The sequence below is a fragment of the Schistocerca americana genome, chromosome 1 (assembly GCF_021461395.2).
Source record: "Schistocerca americana isolate TAMUIC-IGC-003095 chromosome 1, iqSchAmer2.1, whole genome shotgun sequence".
Taxonomy (NCBI): domain Eukaryota; kingdom Metazoa; phylum Arthropoda; class Insecta; order Orthoptera; family Acrididae; genus Schistocerca; species Schistocerca americana.
Genome location: NC_060119.1, coordinates 177,753,944 through 177,774,605, shown reverse-complemented (window position 1 = coordinate 177,774,605; position 20,662 = coordinate 177,753,944).

The window sequence follows — 20,662 nt, the reverse complement described above, 5'->3', positions numbered from 1 at the left end:
CATGAACATCATAACAGGGGAGGTTTTCCAACAGGATAACGCTCGACCAAATACCGCTGTTGTACCCCAACGTGCTCTACAGTGTGTCGACATGCTGCTTTGGTCTGCCAGATCACCAGATCTGTGGCTCTAAGCGCTATGGGACTTAACATCTGAGGTCGTCAGTCCCCTAGAACTCAGAACTACTTAAACCTAACTAACCTATGGACATCACACACATCCACGCCCGAGGCAGGATTCTAACCTGCGTCCGCAGCGGTCGCGCGGTTCCAGACTCAAGCGCCTAGAACCGCTCAGCCACACCGGCCGGCTTACCAGATCTGTCTTCAATCGAGCATGTATGGTGCATCATCAGAGGACAACCCCAACGTCGTTCACAAAACAGCATCAACTGCCACTTTATTGAAGTATCTAATTCAACTCCAACGCACAAACTGACATCCAGCACTTGTACAACACAAAGCATACACGTCTGCATGCTTGAATTCAATATTCTTGGGATGACAGTGGTTATTAATGAACCAGCATTTTACACATGCAATGGCTTACCCCGCGCTTACAAACATGTGATCTTGCTATGTTAATCCCTTAAATATGTTAGCCAGACAAATATATTTCCGAAATTTCATTAGTCTACACTAATATTTTTGGGTGCTGCGATTTTTTTCCGTCAGTGTAATTTCTTAGTGACAGATCGCGTTTAGGTCTTTTTTGTACTTTTTGTTTTTTGAAAAGCGCGAAAAAAATGAAACATACCTTACCCTTTTATGGCTGTTTGAGTGCGTCCTTGGGGAATTCACCTTATTGTCCATTCACTAGAGCTTTAGAGTGGAGTGGGTACGATGTTCCACCAAGATAGACTGGTGCAACAGTTCACGTCTGCGAACATGTCCCGCGTGATCGTTTCTGAGCGTACGTCAACCAAAAACATGTCCTACACGTACTGACATCTTGTGCCCCGTTTCGTATATTCTGAAAGTACAAGTGAGGCAACTGTTTCGTTCGCACTACGTCTGAGTTGCTTTGTGTGGGGGGGGCAGGCGTCTTTGGCCACAGCCTGTGTGTGCCAGGTGGCGGCTGCAGCGTGTGTGGCAGGCGAGGCAGCAGGCTGGGGGCGGCAGACCGCAGAGGCGGCGTCGCGCAAAGGCGCCGCTAGCCGCCGCGACGCCGGCGCCGCCTGCTGCGGTCAGCGCGCGCGCCCTGCCGCGCCAGGTGCCGCCGCCGCCGCCGCCGCCGCCGCCGCTGCTGCCGCGCCGACGCCGCTGCCGAGGCCCGCCGCCACCGCACAACTTTGACCCGGGCCGCACAAATACGCGTAAATATTAATGAGGTTTCGCCAAGTCATTAGCCCGGAAAATGGAGTCCGTCGCAGGGCAGGCGGCAGAGAGGCCGTGTGGGGGCGGGAGTGGGCTGGGGGCGGGAGTGGCAGTGTGGGGCGGCTGCCGGCGGGAGGCTGGCAGCCTCGCTCAGCGTCTTGCCGACAGACACGCAAATGGAGGGCACAGCTCCGCCGCCGCTACAGTGGCAGCAATTTGCGCCACTGCAAGACGCCAGAGAGCTTTAATTACCTCGGCCTGCCCAGAGACTCTCGTTTGAGTCCTGTGCGTAAACCAACTCCGCCCTGACAGCACCTAGTTTACTTTTGAAATGCCGTCTTAGGTACTTTCCACCTCAAAATTGTGCAGTTCATGTGGCAACAATGGATCGTGTGAACCTACCGGTATTGACCAGTAACGGAATGACATTGTGACATATGACTTAGTAAATGCCCAAACGCAGAGCACTGATAATATTTTTACTGCTTCTATATTATTTTTTGGAACATAGGTTGTGGTAATAGACTGATTTGTAGCTTTGAACGGGGTCCAGTTTACTTTGCAAGGTGACAGATTTATTGCGAGCTGGCGAAGCCAGAGAAAGTGAATATGAAATCTCAGTTTTTCTGTCATACAAACCTTTAGAATAGCCCGAGGACTAAGTGTGCTAAAATGGCAACAATAGGCCCTATGCTTGTCAGTTCGCGAAGCCATCGAAAGCTATGTCCCGAGAATAGCTGTAATTGTTTTATAGCAGCAACTTTAGGCAGACTGGATTTTGTTGAGTAGTTTATGTTTGCCATTTTGATGACTTCGTGGGTCAAAATAGACGGGTGACGTCGGCAAGTTAAATATTCCCGTAACAGCTCCCCGTCACAGGTAGCTGCAACATGGATCTTGAAATGGTTTCACATTTATTTGACAATATTAAAAGCGAACCATAATTTCTTGAGGTACCTTAATTGGGTTCCAAATGACGTACCACAGTAAACTGATACACATCAAATAATTTTCTAGTGAAAAAATTGAGAGCAGTCCAGAATTGGTTCGAGTGAATCTTACGAAAGCGCTAATACCACTTTAGGAAAGGCGTGGAAGATATATACTCAAGAGCTAAATTACCAATGTATGTGTCTCAAAGATCTGCACTGGTATCATTGATGGATATAAATAGAAGACATACCTTTCATTGTTACTGCCATTTTCACGTACACGAGCTTTAATTACATCCGATAACCAGAAGCAAAATATTAATGAATCTGTGTATACTGTTTATGCAAAATCTGCAAGCTATTCGAGACTGGTACAGAAATTCGGTAGAATCTCATGAACTTGGAAACAGTTCTTACAGCTCACCCAAACTCTCTTTACGACACAGGACGCGAATCGCTTTTGCACGTCACCCTGAATGATACAGAAACGTGTTCCAATGTCTCAGTTCCAGATCTTGGTTTAACATTCGATGAAGATGACGTAAAATATTCTCTTTGTGAATTGGATAGTATATTCGTCACTTCTTGTCATCCAAAATGATTCTTAAAATATATTCCAAAATAGCTCGGGAATTTGTATTCCCTCTATTGTAATGCACTACAGCAATAAATTGACACTGTTCCCAGCGTGCTGAGCTTGAGATTGCGTGCATTTGTTAAGCTACCCACTGACTCAATTACCCTTCCTACAAAGAAAAGTTCGCGTTGTGTGCAGACCAAATGTGCCATTATAACACACTTTGTTTGCTCCATTGTATCCTCTGTAACAACAATTCAACGTAACTTCCGCGAATCAGAAATATCCGTGAGTCAATCGTCCTGACTTTCCGGATTTCTTTTCACCCCTTCCATGACAGAAGTGTTTACCTCCGCGCGGCTGATGTTGTCTTTGAAAACCATAGGTGCTGCGCCCGTTGAAAAAGAAAAATAAATTCCTTTGCGGGAGCCAAGCGAAACCGGATCCTGCATGTGGTGATTAGGTGCGCTCAGCAGGTGGACCACGAGATTAAGATGAAGTTATATAGCTCCGAGATAATTGCCTAGCAGGGCTTGGACTGGAAATTGTTAGACATGCCTACGGTGCCGGAAACTAACATCACATGCAGGCTTCGAAGATGCCTGCCACAGGGGGTAAGTTTTTCTGGAAGACCGTCAACCAGGACGCGACAGAAGCGCCGCTAGAGGCCACGGGCAGCACAGTCCTATTCCCTTCCGCAAGACACGTGATAGGAAATAGGTCCGCCTGTATCGTAGCACCATGTGGTACTTAGAGCAGCGCTCAGGCCAGATCAGACTAGTTTCCTGGGTCAGGCACCGAGTTCGCAATTATTCATTCAGTAAGGATTCTCACTTGTGAGCCACCTCCATGACGTCGCTGCCATTGACATCTTACTTTGCCACCCTGGGAGTAGCCAGCTGTGGAGTTAGAGTGTTCGTGACCTCCTCGCCGAAGAAGACTCTGTCCTCATGGCAGACTAGTGGACTTGTAAATTTATTCCTGTTTAACTTTCAAATAGCTACCAGCCCGACTTAGACAATTTTGCTCGCTATTGTTCTTTGGCAATCCAATTGGCCACCAGCCGCCAGAGGTATTATTGTTCTATTTTAAGAAGTGACATATTTTTGTTTAGCTTCAAACCACGTTAGAGTAGACGAGTTATTAACCTATCATAAATAAACTAGTTCAATATTGGTACCTGAATATCTTTTGTGCCGCCATCGGCGGACATATTAGAAATATTTCTGTGGAAAGTTAAAGAAGAGCATTAGGAAGAACCAAAAGCTGCTGTAATGTATGGACAACCAGTTTTGGTTAAGGAACCACCACCAAGTCATGTGACTTGGTCGCTTGACCGCAAGTACACTGAAGCTGTGCAGTAGCGTTTACAGAAAATGTTTGGTCACGAAAAGTGGGCGACACGGGCATCCACAGTATGCAGGAATTAACATCACCTCCATTGGAGGCAACCTGCGTTGACAGGGAGTACGACGGGAATGGTGAGTCAGATTCCTTTACGAGATATTGGTGCTTGCCAACGACGTCTCTGCCGTTTGCAAAAACACGCTGTACAGATCTCAGAGATTTACGAGAGCACCGTGAGCTGCAGCCAAGCACGCTAGATTATCTTATGTGCAGACTTTATCATCTTATGGAGTTACCACCTAACGGTGTGCTAGTCTCAAACCATTGCGAGAGCGGATATATGAAACGTGTCGCGCACTTTGGTAGTTGCAGAAAGTGGGAGTGTATGTATGATAGGACTAAGATGATATTTTCACCCTTAGCATCATCTGATTTCTTTCACACAACTAAACTAAACTCTAAACTCCGCCCGAACAGGCTGTGAAGGGCCAAAGGTACTGACCGGCCGCCGTATCATCCTCAGACCAAAGGCGGCTCTGGATCCGGATATGGAGGGGCGTGTGGTCAGCACACCGCTCTCCCGACCGTACGTCAGTTTACGAGACCGGGGCCGCTACTTCTCAGTCAAGTAGCTCCTCAGCTTGCCTCACAAGGGCTGAGTGCATCCCGCTTACCAACAGCGCTCGACAGACCGGTTGGTCACCCATCCAAGCACTGCCCGACATCGCTTAACTTCAGTGATCTGACGGGAACCGGTGTTACCTCTGCGGCAAGGCTGTTGGTTTTTTTTTTTTTTTCACACAAGAAAATATAAAAGTAGTCATCACACTCTTCTTCTAGTAGCTGCAGACACTACTGAGCTTTTCTCCCATGAAAGTTGCTGGAACAAGAAATAAAAATAAAAACATGCAATAATAAATTAAGCATATAAAAGATTGCCTTGTCTGTTCTGCATAATCAATGATAATACAGTTAACGATGCTCTCGGGCCTAGATCACTATCGTGAGGTGCAATAGGTATCGAGTGCTAGGAAATGTTTCTTACTAGTCTCTGCACACTGACTGCAGCAAGTTAGCTACTCTGAATAATCGCTATTTTGTACCACTCTTCCCCGTCCAGAAAGATTAAGGAAATTCGAAAAGTCTTCCGATGCAGAGTATCTAAGATCGATCTAGTGTTGCAGCCACCCATTCCATAAAGATTTCGCGTCGCAGATAGCAGAAATCTCCTGTTTGGTTACCCGAGTAAATTCACTGCATATGTATCTCTTATCTCAAAGACGCATAAGACGACTGATATGGGAAACGACAAGACACTCTGAACGACATGTGGGTATTGACAGATTTAATATGACGAAGTTGGTCAGTGATGTTTGCTGTTCTCTCTGAAAGTGCAAGGAGCCATGGAAGGTTAGGTTATAGCTTCATGTTGACGTCGAAGTTACTAGATTCGGAGCACAAATTGTGATAGTAGATGGATGTGGACTACAGCTACATGTACATGGATACTCTGCAAATCACATGTAAGTGCCTGGCAGACTAAGAACGGCCATTTCTATCGGCAAGGACGCATCCCAGCATTTCCTTAAGTCGTTTAACGTAAACAGAACTTCGCCCTAAAGACGAAATGCCATTCGTCGTAAGTAGATTATGACAAGAATCAAGACAAGTAATCGAAGTAAATTTTAAAAAATTCACCCAAACGGCCTTCGTCTGTCCCTATTGATGAACTGAGTAAGTAAGTGACACTGGTTAATAACAAACTTTAACTGTCAAATTAAATGAGGTAGACATGTCCCACTGAAGTTCTAAAATTACCGTAGACTATCATAAGTAAGGCTAGTCTAATAAAGTTCTCGTACTAGCTTTGGTCTTTAAGGTAGTAGCCGCGTTACCTGTGCGTTAGGCATGTTCCATACCTGTCGAGCATTGTCTCAAAGCGAGCGTGTTCTTTACGTATACGATTAGTGTCTTACATTCCCCTAGAAACCGTCTAGAAATAAACTGAGGATATATAAGCAGCCACGTAATCTAGAGATCAGTACTTCGTCGAACTTATATAAAACACTTTTCCGTTATTCGTAAACAACTTCGGCATTCATCGATAGAATCAGGAAACTGTTGCCTTTGATCATGATGAGAAACGTTGCACTGACTACACACTAACAGAAATAATTAATTACGTATTTAATTTTATGTTGTGCCTGTAAACAATACTTACATCAAAGGTAATTGTTTTGGTTACATAAATGTGCAGAAATTACGCGATCAACTGACTTTTATTGCTTGTAATAATGCAATTTATGTTCTGTAAGGATGTAAAATACACAACGGACTAACACAGAATAATGCACAGTTCTAATGAAGTGCAAAAGGAACAAGCAAACGAACAGAAAAAAGGAGAAATCGTCGGCTCCCAATTTATTTCTTACACATTCATTTGTTTCTTTCCGCATCATTGTTACCAATACTACCAGAAATGCTACCATTTACTACGTCAGTTATGTACTGTACCAAAACTATCGAACCGTACTATTTGTAGAGCGCACCTCTATACCCTACACATATAAACCATCACACCACGTCGATGAGTATTTCTGACAGACGTTGTTGCTTTAGCATGCGAGGTGTTTAAAGGCGGCCGCACGCCGGCAGCTGAGCGGAGTAACGCTGCAGACACTCAGGAGTTTTTGGAGTTTAGTGGGCCTGAATCCCGACCGGCTTATCGGCAGGGAGAGAGAGTGAGAGATAAAGCTGCTGAGGCACGGCCGGGGACGTGTGTTTTGACAGCCGGCCCCGCCGCCGCCATAAATCCGCGCCGCTTACGCGATTGAGGCGGGCGCCGCGATATATGCCACAGTGGAGCCCAGCTCTCCCTCCCACGCCCCGACCGGAATCTGCGCATCAAGGGCAAGGGCGGCTCAGCGTATGCCGGCCCGTTCAACGCGAATCAGTTCTGATTCTGCGGGAATCCGATTGCCGCTGTCTGGGTTTTCTGCCCAACGTCCTAATAGCGGGGGTTCAGTTGACTCGCTGCGATGTCTCACTTTCAAATGTCATTGCATTACTCCTATCACTTCGAACTAACAACTATAGTGCGTACAGACACTGAACAAAAGTGTCCGCTCCTGGCAGCTATCAAATCTAAAACCAGTAAGTCTCCGAGGGTGTGATGTGTTCCACTTATTTTTCTGGCAGCATTTCCAAAGCTCGAGAATAGTCGGGCTTACATTTCATATTATTGTAAAACTACTGTTGGCTACCATACGATATCGTAAATAAGCGTAGACTACGATACCTTCCCTAGTTGCTTTGGTCGGTTAAGGTTGTAACCACTTTACCTGTACATTATATCCGTCGCGTACTTACTTTGCGTTCCGTATGAGATTGGTGTCTTACCAGATTCCCCTACAAAACGGAAGCAGTGACCGACATTGGTGCTGAGTGAGAATACCAAAAGCTCCACACAAACTACTTAAAACTAAAACGCATTTACAGCAAAATTGATATTGTCAATGTTTAATTGAGGTTGTATTGGAAAACTTCTAATGTAAAACAGAGGGATGTTATAGTAACAATAAAAATATACAGATTTAATCGTATGGCGCTAGAAGACGCTATTTTCTCAGGAAAAGGTAAACTTTTAAAAGACACAAAACAAAAGCATATCAAACATCTCTTCAATACTTAATCGAACTTTTGTATAAAATCTTTCTGTTGTTAATAAACAACTTTCGTCCTTATCAGTAATAACAGCAAACTCTTGCCTTTGATCATCATGATGCATGTTCTGCTGCGTATAAAATAATAACAATTCAATAGTGTTTTATGTGTGTCAGCATGTAAGCTGTACTTGCATGAAAAGTAATTGCTTTTGTTACATAAATGCACAGACGTTACGCGAGTAGCTAATTTTTATTACTTACAAATTGGAATTTATATTTTTTAAGGATATTAAATACAATTTTTTTTCTCATTTATGTTTCTTTCCCTACCAGTGTTACCAACATAATGGTACTCGTGTCATTTTCTACGTCATTTACGCACTGTACCAAAACTACAGAACGATAGTTTTAGTAGAACGTAACTCCGTTTTTTACTATTAATCAGGAAAGTATGCCTTCGTGATGGACGCATTTGGCTTATTACATATATACCCATCAAAGCGCGTAGAAAAGATAGCATCTTTGTACAGTTTAGACGTCAATAAGCAGGACTTGAAAGAAGAAATTTTGCAGTTAAAGAAGATTCCTGCAGCTAATTCTGGGTCTGAGCCACTTCTCCCTACGCGTCATCTCATCGCTGTTCATAAGTGGAATTTTAATATTTCCAAATATAATGGTAGCCTAAAGGACTATCTGTAATTTGCGCATTACTGTTGCCCAAGTTAAGTGGTCATTCAGCTATCTTCCAATGGTTAAGAATAGTTTGAGAGCTACGATGGAGCAAGAGTAGCTTGCTGGATAAGCTATGATCGAAATGGAGTCAGAGTTAGCCCGCTTTTACGTTATGGAAATGAGTTCCTATACAAAATAGCTAGAAAAACAGTACAATTTTGTAAAGTATCGATCGTGTGCAGATTGTAAGAATTAAAAACATTCTTAAAAAAGCGTCGTTTAATTTTTTTTCATTACAATTTTCTGTCTTTGTATATAGTTCAAAACAAAAAATTTAGTTGAGGCACCGAATAACGTTTACCTGGGACCCCAAAATATTTGCTACGGCCGTGACTGTTTGTGTATGTTAATGTATGAGATTACGTTTCTCAGGTTGCATTTCGGTTTACATAACCTCAGTATGTTACCAACACCGTTGGTCTTACAACTTCTTGCTAGTTGTATGGTAAAGCTAAGAGACGATCTGGCGAACGTACTTCAGGTTTAAGGTTCTTGTAGACGGGTGGTGGTAACTCCACTGCACGCAGAGTTTGAGGACGCTTATGGGGCGCGGTAGAGGTTGTGACGCCGTAGACCGGCGCCCCGTACAGAAGCGCGCTGCAGGCGCGTCGCTACACCGGCGTCCAGACGGCTGTACACAGCGACGCCGTCCTGTCCAGCCTACCGCAGCTCACCTGACCTTAAACGACCTCTGCACTGCGGGAACTTCTCTTCCATTTCTGCACATATGTCGTACGCCATACAACGTTCATCATCCCCAATTTGAAGGGGTTACAAAGTACAACAAAGCGTCAACTTCAGGCACAGCGCAACTGTTGCCCGCCCAGATTTTCAGTTGGCGAGATTGCTGATGTATGTGCCTTTTCTTATAATCGCAGTGAAACTTCCTGGCACATTAAAACTGTGTGCCCGACCGAGACTCGAACTCGGGACCTTTGCCTTTCGCGGGCAAGTGCTCACCAACTGAGCTACCGAAGCACGACCCACGCCCAGTACTCACAGCTTTACTTCTGCCAGTACCTCGTCTCCTACCTTCCAAACTTTACAGAAGCTCTTCTCGCAGGAGAGCTTCTGTAAAGTTTGGAAGGTAGGAGACGAGGTACTGGCAGAAGTAAAGCTGTGAGTACTGGGCGTGAGTCGTGCTTCGGTAGCTCAGTTGGTGAGCACTTGCCCGCGAAAGGCAAAGGTCCCGAGTTCGAGTCTCGGTCGGGCACACAGTTTTAATCTGCCAGGAAGTTTCATATCAGCGCACACTCCGCTGCAGAGTGAAAATCTCATTCTGGAATCGCAGAAAATGTTTCTACTACGGCTGGATATAATCCCTCTTGAGTAATGCTGCGAAGAAACGTGTAGTAGCCAGCACGTACTTATTAGTCGAGGTGGCCCCGTGGCTTTGTTGCAGATCAGATGCTGTCAGCTTACAGCATTTCTCTTATTTCTCTTCTTGGTACATAACAGACAGTTAGAGTATGAAATCTGTTAGTCAAAAGAAGCTACACTACAAGAGTGACATCTGCGTTCCGCGTCGTGTGTATTGGAACGAGGAGCGGGGGGTGGGGGGGGGGGGACTTTTAGCGGGAGCCGAAGGGGCTTGATACAGAGAGCAGGTTGAAACTTATATTTTATATTGTTTGTAGAACATTGTAGTTACGAAAATGAAATTTGCACGGGATATACACTGAGGCGACAAAAGTCATCGTATACCTCCTAATATCGGATCTCCTTTTGTCCTGGCGTAATGTAGAAACTCGACGTGCCATGCACTCAACATGTCGTTGGAAGTCACCTGCAGAAATATTGAGCCATGCTGCCTCTATAGCCGTCCGTAATTGCAAAAGTGTTGCGAGAGTAGGATTTTGCTCTCTTTCAAATTCTGAAGGTGGCAGGGGTAAAATTCAGGGAGCGAAAGGCTATTTACAATTTGTACAGAAACCAGATGGCAGTTATAAGAGTCGAGGGGCATGAAAGGGAAGCAGTGGTTGGGAAAGAAGTGAGACAGGGTTGTAGCCTCTCCCCGATGTTATTCAATCTGTATATTGAGCAAGCAGTAAAGGAAACAAAAGAAAAATTCGGAGTAGGTATTAAAATTCATGGAGAAGAAGTAAAAACTTTGAGGTTCGCCGATGACATTGTAATTCTGTCAGAGACAGCAAAGGACTTGGAAGAGCAGTTGAACGGAATGGACAGTGTCTTGAAAGGAGGATATAAGATGAACATCAACAAAAGCAAAACGAGGATAATGGAATGTAGTCAAATTAAATCGGGTGATGCTGAGGGGATTAGATTAGGAAATGAGACACTTAAAGTAGTAAAGGAGTTTTGCTATTTAGGGAGTAAAATAACTGATGATGGTCGAAGTAGAGAGGATATAAAATGTAGACTGGCAATGGCAAGGAAATCGTTTCTGAAGAAGAGAAATTTGTTAACATCGAGTATAGATTTAAGTGTCAGGAAGTCGTTTCTGAAAGTATTTGTATGGAGTGTAGCCATGTATGGAAGTGAAACATGGACGATAACCAGTTTGGACAAGAAGGGAATAGAAGCTTTCGAAATGTGGTGCTACAGAAGAATGCTGAAGATAAGGTGGGTAGATCACGTAACTAATGAGGAGGTATTGAATAGGATTGGGGAGAAGACGAGCTTGTGGCACAACTTGACTAGAAAAAGGGATCGGTTGGTAGGACATGTTTTGAGGCATCAAGGGATCACAAATTTAGCATTGGAGGGCAGCGTGGAGGGTAAAAATCGTAGAGGGAGACCAAGAGATCAATACACTAAGCAGATTCAGGAGGATGTAGGTTGCAGTAGGTACTGGGAGATGAAGAAGCTTGCACAGGATAGAGTAGCATGGAGAGCTGCATCAAACCAGTCTCAGGACTGAAGACCACAACAACAACAACAATGTCCCATATGGGATTCATGTCGGGCGATCTGGATGGCCATCTAATTGGCTCAAATTGTCCAGAATGTTTTTCAAACCAACCGCAAACAATTGTGGCCCGGTGACATGTTTGAGAATACGAAGTCCATGAATGGTTGCAAATGGTCTCCAAGTAGCGGAACACAAACATTTGCAGTCAAAGATAGGATCTCTTGGACTAGAGAACCCAGTCCATTCCATGTAAGCGCAGCCAACACCATAACGGAGCCACCACCAGCAATCTGAGAGCTCTTTTGACAACTTGGGTCCATGGCTTCGACGGAATCTGCGCCACACTCGAAGTGTACTATCAGTTCTTACCAACTGAAATCGGGAGCCGCGCGGGTATAGCCGAGCGGTCTTGGGCGCTGCAGTCATGGACAGTGCGGCTGCTCCCGGCGGAGGTTCGAGTCCTCCCTCGGGCATGGGTGCGTGTGTCCTTAGGATAATTTAGGTTAAGTAGTGTGTGAGCTTAGGGATTGACGACCTAAACAGTTAAGTCCCATAAGATTTCACACACATTTGAACATTTTTTTGAAATCGGGACTCATCTGACGAGGCCACGGTTTTCGAGACGTCTATGGTCCAACTGACGAGCTCACGAGCCCAGGTCAGGCGCTACGGGTGATGTCGTGCTGTTAGCAAAGGTATTCACGTCGATCGTTGCTACTGTAGAACATTAGCGCCAGATTTCTCAACACTGTCCGAACGGATACGTTCGTCGTACGTCTCACACTGATTTAGGCCTCGTGCAGTGGGTGGCTGTTAGCACTGACAACTCTACGCAAAGCCGGCCGCGGTGGTCTAGCGGTTCTAGGCGCGCAGTCCGGAACCGCTTGACTGCTGCGGGCGCAGGTTCGAATCCTGCCTCGGGCATGGATGTGTGTGATGTCCTTAGGTTAGTTAGGTTTAAGTAGTTGTAACTTCTAGGGGACTGATGAACACAGATGTTAAGTCCCATAGTGCTCAGAGCCATTTGAACCACTTGAACTCTACGCAAACGCCGCTGCTCTAGATCGTTAAGTGAAAGCGACCGACTACTGCGTTGTCCATTGTGAGAGGTAATGCCTGAAGCGTGGTATTCTCGGCACACTCTTGACACTGTGGATTTCGGAGTACTGAATTCCCTAACGATTTCCGAAATGGAATGTGCCATGCATCTAGCTTCAGCTACTATTCCACGTTCAAAGTTATTAATTGCCGTCGTGCGGCAATAATCGCCTCGCAAACCTTTTCACATGAATCATATGAGTATAAATGATAGGTATGCCAATGCAGTTCTCTTTTATACCTTGAGTACGTGATACTACCGCCATCTGTATATGTGCACATCGCTGTCCCATGCTTTTGTGCCGGCCGCTGTGACAGAGCGGTTCTAGGCGCCTCAGTCCGGAACTGCGCTGCTACTACGGTCGCAGGTTCGAATCCTGCCTCGGGCATGGACGTGTGTGACGTCCTTAGGTTAGTTAGGTTAAAGTAGTTTTAAGCCTATGGGACTGATGACCTCAGAAGTTAAGTCGCGTAGTGCTCAGACCCATTTGAACCATTTGAATGATCGGAGACTTATCGCACGGCGCTCAGAAAGTTTTTAATTATAATAACAACTATAGTAATTCCAACATACGTACGCGTTCTGTATAAGGACAATGCTTTACTAAGTCCCTAAGCCCCAAACTGCACCAAAGCGACGTTGGAGAAATCAATCATTTTATGACCTTAAAATTCAAGTTTCCAAATAAATGTAACGGCTCTGATATTAGCACACGTTATGAACGACACAAAAAACGCTGTGACCACATGGCATTCCATTGCAGCAGTGGCTTGATAACTTCACCGTTGGGCATCCCAGCCATCTAATGACAACATCGGTATTTGTCGTCATACCGTCTTCTCTCATGCTATCATAGTTAGGTTTAATTCTTTAACTATTCGTTGTTTTGAGTAAAAAGAATATTGTCTCCATTTTGTTCCTAAGAGCGATACAGAACACGGCTGCTGTCATCCGTTCACTCGATGCCGCACTTAGTCGGAAAGGATGAGCGAGTAAACTGTTTATTAGCTACCCCGTTTGCCGTCTGAAACTCTTCGCCTGCTGCCGACCACGGAACACAGCAAAGTTTTCGCCGTCGTGTATTCACGGCCTACTACGCTTCCCACCTCCCTCTTTGAGCAGCCGGCGGCTCATTAATAGGGACGGCCGCGCAGGATGAAATGTTGATGGCGGCGGCCGCAACTTGGCCATCAGGTGGCCAGTTACTTGCGCAGTTAGCGGCAACAGTTAACCCGTAATGGCCTGACAATTACATTAGGCGTGCGTGCGGCCGGCGCAGCCCCGGTCAAACACAGCCAGTGTTCCTTATTTAAGACCTGCGCGTAATTGCAGAGCACGTCGTAACGTGGCCAACTTGTGCTCGGCTAATGGCTAGCGGCACCACAGCTCCCGCGAACCTTCCGAGGGACAGAAAAGCGTCGGCACGTAGCGGCGAGTCGCGACGAGCAGCACATCGGGCTTTGTCAAATACGAGACAGCTTTGAACTTTGTCAGTCTGCACGGAAAGCAATGTGCAGGCAACGTAGGACTGACCTCCTCTCAGCTGCCACACTCCGGCAGTTTCCCGTTAAGCCTACTCGTCTTGCCGAAATTGATTCTATCGATGTATAGTACGCTATGGCTACAAAATCAATGAGTCACAATCAGTCAATTAAAACTGATACATGGATGTCATGAAACGGAATGATCACAGTGGCTCAGTCGTAGTGACAGAGGGCGGTAGACTTCAAATGGCTGAACTGGCTCTGAGCACTATGGCACTTAACAAATGGCTCTGAGCACTATGGGACTCAACTGCTGAGGTCATTAGTCCCCTAGAACTTAGAACTAGTTAAACCGAACTAACCTAAGGACATCACAAACATCCATGCCCGAGGCAGGATTCGAACCTGCGACCGTAGCGGTCGTGCGGTTCCAGACTGAAGCGCCTAGAACCGCTCGGCCACAAACGGCCGGCCGGTAGACTTGTTTTAAGTGGTAGCATACTGGGAAAACACAGTCGAAGATGAAATTACTTCTAAGGACCTAACCTAGATAATTATTGCCCAAATGTGTGGGACGCATTTCAGGTAGAACTATTTGGATGTGGACCAACGCTTCGACGCTTCAGCTATTGTTGCAACTGGCCGACAGTGTGTATGATAATATGAAGACCAAGTCGTGTATCGGCATACATTTTAATGAAACCGTCAAACACATTGGAAGCCTACGCTCACACAAGGATCACACTGGTTCCAGTAGTTTCCTACCGTTATTACTGCAAGAGTTATGCAACTGTAATTCTTCTACAAGTTATACTATCACTTTTATAATGGTTTATTAGGCGTTATCCTGCAATACATGTCTTGTCTCACCGAAGGAAAAGAGCTTAGCTTACTGTCGACGTCTACGTCGTTATTGACCTATTACTAGCACGATTGGTCGGGGATGCGACAGAAAATGGACATCGTGATTATTAATGGAAACAGTTCGGCACTGTCCTTGAGTGATTTAGGAAATTTAAAAAACCCTGAAGATGGATGGAGAGTCACGACTGCAATTGCGCTCTCCTCAGTAGAGATGCTTTCACTTAATCAATAGACCAGCTTAATGTGTCACTGAATAAAGCGAAAGCAGTAATACAGCAATGACTCGCTGGAAAGTTAATGTACAATGTGAAGAAAATAACGACAGTTACGGCAGGTATGCGAATAAAACGTTTCAACACGACCATGACGTCAGCAGTGACTATGGAGATGTGTTGATAACTGCCCGAAGCGACTCTTACGGCCCGTTTTCTTGTTCCTGTATACCCACCGGTAAATCAGCAATGTCGTTTCTGTAGTATGGCCGGTTCCTATGACAATCTCTATTTCGCATTCCACAGGCAGTACATGTACTTGAGATTCCACCACTTTCCTTGGCAATTGTGTGAAGAGGTTTCTGAAATACTGCTGTAGTGTAACGGATGAATGACTGTCACACGTGGAGAGAACATGAGGTGTCACGTTGTATTCAGTATCTTCTTTTATCAATCTGAACTCAATGTCTGTTGTTTAACTGCATTTGGCGTTTTAGTTGTTGTTATGCGATTCACCACCAGTATCTGACGTCATTAAGATTCGGAAGGAAGAAAGAGTAGGGCTCAACGTCCCATCGATTACGATTCCGTCCTTATTAGTTGAGAAACCCATAGGTACTCCCTCAGACTCCATAACAGATTCTGAAATAACCAGTATTCCAGTATTACGAATAGTCTCTGATTTAAATTCCTCATCCTCGTCAAGAATATCATCCTTTGGACCACTGCCACAACCACAATCAAAGAGGCAAGGGTCTTAAGGCGATAAAAATACGCTGGTCTATATTTCTTCCATAAAATGCGTTTTATTCCATTTCTAATATCTTTTAAATGAATGCTTATAAGAGTACCATACTAGAAACATGTGTTTACAGATTTCGATGCAGGGCCAATGTTACCTTCAGAGAGGACTTTTCTTTCATTTTTACAAACTTCACACAAAACGTCGCTAACACATTTGTATAATAACTCACCTTCAAGACTTCCTCTTCCCGTTTAAAAGCAGTTTTCGCTGTGCACGACAAATCACCGGCATAAAATAAAAAGGAACTGCTATATCAGTAAGTGATTCTCATACGAACTGGTACGCTGTGTGCCAAAGATGCGCACTATTCATAAACTTGGCGCCAGAGAGAATAGAATACATCTGGGTCAGAGAGTTTAAACTTTGCTTGTAAGCATCATTGCCCATCCAAGAACGAAACTTGAAACACGTGGCAGAAAACAGCGTGCAGTTTTGACGGTGCTTCAGAGCAATATTGCTCGGTAATATTTGTTTACAACTGAAGATGATGGCGCCGAATCTACATATTGCTATAGACGTGCACGCGTGTTTTCTGACTAGCACGATGTTGAAGTTTAATTTCCAACATCCGCAATTACCAACATAATTATGATTTCACAACAAAACTACTGCTTATTCACAATGTTACTACTCTAGATAACTGTACGACCCTGTTTATCAAAGATGTTGAACTGCAAAGTGGCTATACGCACTACTGCGTACACATCGACTGGTGGACTTTTTCTGATCATTTTCGAGTGTGATTACATTTAACCTACAAACACGGTGTTGGTGCCGTTTTACAGCGAAATACATCAAGTTTTTACTGTGTACATGAACAAGTTAAAAGCGATTTTCATTGGTTATATAGCACACATCCTATCTGATGCCGATGTCTTGCCGAACTCGCTGCAGTGTGTCAGGCGTGACTTGTTCAATTGCGTTGAGCACTGGTAGAAAAGCCGGAGAGGGTGTAACGAACACGGTAAGCTCGATGAATCCCAAAAATAAAAAGATAGTTGGTGTCAAGCTCAGTGAACACGAAGCCACGCAACTGGCACACCTCTGTTCTTTCTCTTGCATGGAAAGCGGACATTTAGGAAATTCCGGACATCTTACTTGATCTATTTTCCTTCAATGTGACACCAAGTCTGTAAGTCGTGCGAATAAGTCTGTACGAATTTTCATATTTGTAAAGTCCTTTTTGACGCACCCTATATTTGTAAAATTGGTTAACTGCATGAAATTAACAATTAACTAACTGTCAGACCAATAAAATTACATTTGTCCCGTGGCGGACCGGGGCTGCTATGAGCTGCCCAACTGGCCTTCCGCGCACGCGTCCGTTTCGGCCCTCTCTGATTGGTGCCAGCGGCCGTAATCGTGGATACATAAGAGGAAAATAGTGCCAGCTCCGGCGTCAGTAGTTTTACTCCTGACGACGATGGCGGAGTTATCCATCGAAATCTCTAGCATTTTATTGGAATTGATGCCGCTTGAAAACTGAGAAGATTTTATCCAATAAAATCACAGCTTACTGTCGCTGTCCATTTTATTAGGAATGGAGCATTAGCTCGAATAAGACACACTAAACGAACTCTCATTCATTTGCCTAAATGTGTATACAGAAAACGGCAGAAACCTAAATCCAGAAGACTGGACTGTAGCTGTAGCTCTTCTCCTCCCCAATACGGCATAGCTGCATTAATATGGTGAAACCTTGTTAAGTACGAACGGGTTTTCTTTAATTAATCCATCACTTCTTGATTATATGTGTCTCTTGAAAGGAGGACGTAAGATGAACATCAACAAAGCAAAACGAGGATAATGGAATATAGTCGAATTAAATCGGGTGATTCTGCGGGTATAAAATTAGGAAAAGAGACGCTTGAAGTATTAAATGAGTTTTGCTATTTGGGGAGCAAAATAATTGCTTATGGTCGAGGTAGAGAGGATATGTAGACTGGTAATGGCAAGGAAAGCTTTTCTGAAGAAGAGAAATTTGTTAACATCGAGTATTGATTTAAGTGTCAGGAAGTCGCTTCTGAAATTATTTGTATGGAGTGTAGCCATGATTGGAAGTGAAACATGGACGATAAATAGTTTGGACAAGAAGATAATAGAAGCTTTCGAAATGTGGTGCTACAGAAGAATACTGAAGATTAGGTGGGTAGATCACATAACTAATTAGGAGGTATTGAATAGAATTAGGGAGAAGAGAAATTCGTAGCACACTTGGACTAGAAGAAGGCATCGGTTGGTAGGAAATGTTCTGAGGCATCGAGGGATCACCAATTTAGTATTGGAGAGCAGCGTGGAGGGTAAAAATCGTAGAGGGAGACCAAGAGATGGATACACAAAGCAGATCCAGAAGGTCGTAGGTACTGGGAGGTGAAGAAGCTTGCACAGGATAGAGTAGCATGGAGAGCTGTATCAAACCAGTCTCAGGACTGAAGACCACAACAACAACAACGCGATTACATAGCGAAACAGCAATATTCTGTACCAGCTCCTTTGAACGAGACCAGCAGAAAAGGACAAATTTTCTCCTTCGCCACACACGGTTGCGGAGTATGATGTATGAGCAGACGATCTCTCTCTCTGTCTCTCTCTCTCTCTCTCTCTCTCTCTTTCTCGCTCTCTGTCTGCCTCTCTCTCCTTTTTTGCTTAGCGTGGTAGTTTTAAGTATATTGCTCACGACCCAAACATACTCGTCTTCATGAGGTCCAGGTAATCAAAAGATTGGACATCCCTGATGTAGACTGAGGTAGTTTCATGTGTACCCAACTTCCATTCCGCTGTGAGCGCCGGAGATATAGCAGGGGCGTAATCTGCGTAACGTCAGTTGTCTGACAGATTTGCTCAGTCAGACAGGCCGAACGGAGGAGGAAAGAGGCCATAATGAAAGCCATAACTGTTTCGGGAAGGGCAGAGTTCCGGCGATAAAGCCGGGCAAACGGCCGCAACCCTCGGGGCGCGCCGCCACGGCGTTGACGTATCGGCGGCATTACGGCGGGCCGGGCCGGGGACCGGATTAACTAATTAAGGGCGCGTTTTTCAGCGCCGCTGGCGGCCCGCAAGCGGCCGAGCCGGGCCGAGCGGGCTTTTTAATTCGCGGCGTCTCATTACTGTCCCCGGCAGGGCAGGGCGAGCCCCCGCCGGCCTTAATTAACGCCAGTGGGGGCGGCGGAGGCGGAGGCGGCGGCGGTGGCCTCGCAAAGCGGACAGCGGGGTGTCCGCGGCGGTCAGCGCCATCGCCACACGCTGCTGCCCCACAAAAGCGGCCGCCGCTACTTTTCCAAAAAAAATAAAAAGGGGGACGCGTTCTCGCCTCCACTGCAACAGGTGGTCCGGCATAAAAAAAGCCCTGCAGAGGCAATCCGGTCCACGCAAAAAACGCCGGGCTTTTGCTAAATCTTCATTCGCAGCGAGAACTCTCTCTCTACTCAGACACACATTCAAAAGCCGTGCCATTCATCTGCATTCATGTATCACGATACGGCTAGGGTAAATTTTGGTAATTTTTATCTTGTTAAATACCACTCATGGCTGTCAATATTTTTGTTGATAGTGAGTGGTGATTCTACGATTCTTCGTTATTTTAAGCGTACTTATAGACTGAATTTTCTCATTTTGAGAAGCAGAGAGAGTGATCTGTTTACTTGGCTGAAAGCCAGCCGCGGTGGTCTAGCGGTTCTAGGCGCTCAGTCCTGAACCGCGCGACTGCTACGGTCGCAGGTTCGAATCCTGCCTCGGGCATGGATGTGTGTGATATCCTTAGGTTAGGTAGGTTTAAGTAGTTCTAAGTTCTAGGGGACCGATGACCACAGATGTTGAGTCCCATAGTGCTCAGAGCCATTTGAACCATCTTGCCTGAAACACTCAAAGCCAAGGTCGCACGAATATTTCTTTATTTAAAAACAACCGGTTTCGACAGACTTTCCTATCATCTTCAGGTCTTAAAAAAACTTTTTGTTATGAAACGTGTTCAGTTTAAGCTGGACCTCGCACCAAGTTCAAATGGTTCAAATGAGCACTATGGGACTTAACATCTTAGGTCATCAGTCTCCTAGAACTTAGAACTATTTAAACCTAACTAACCTAAGGACATCACACACATCCATGCCCGAGGCAGGATTCGAACCTGCGACCGTAGCAGTACCGCGGTTCCGGACTGCAGCTCTAGAACCGCACGACCACCGCGGCCGGCTGGCACCAAGTTGTCAAGCGGATAAAAAACAAGGGATTATAAAAGGTTTCATACAACCAATATATGTAAAAACATAAATCACCTCGTTAAAATGCCCATATCCACTTACCAACAGCTCACGGATGGTAGTCACGTCACAAACCCACAATACACAGTAGCACGTTTGTTTACATAAGCTGAAGAATATACTTATGAGCCAAAACAGTTGCCGACACTGGTGGCCACGCGGTCCTAGGCGCTGCAGTACGCAACCGCGCGACTGCTTCGGTCGCAGGTTCGAATCCTGCCTCGGGCATGGATGTGTGTGATGACCTTAGGTTAGTTAGGTTTAAGTAGTTCTAAGTTCTAGGGGACAGATGACCCAGAAGTTAAGTCCCATAGTGCTCAGAGCCATTTGAACCATTACGGTAGGAGACCGTGTCACGACGTGTCAAACGCTGTCGGAGAAGAGGAGTAGGATAGAAACGAGATTTTATTTTTAACTTATCGTATTTTTTATCTGGAGCAAGCCGGTGGTAAGCAGTGCGACCGTGGAAGGGAGGGTGATTTACGCGAGCCAAATGGCCAG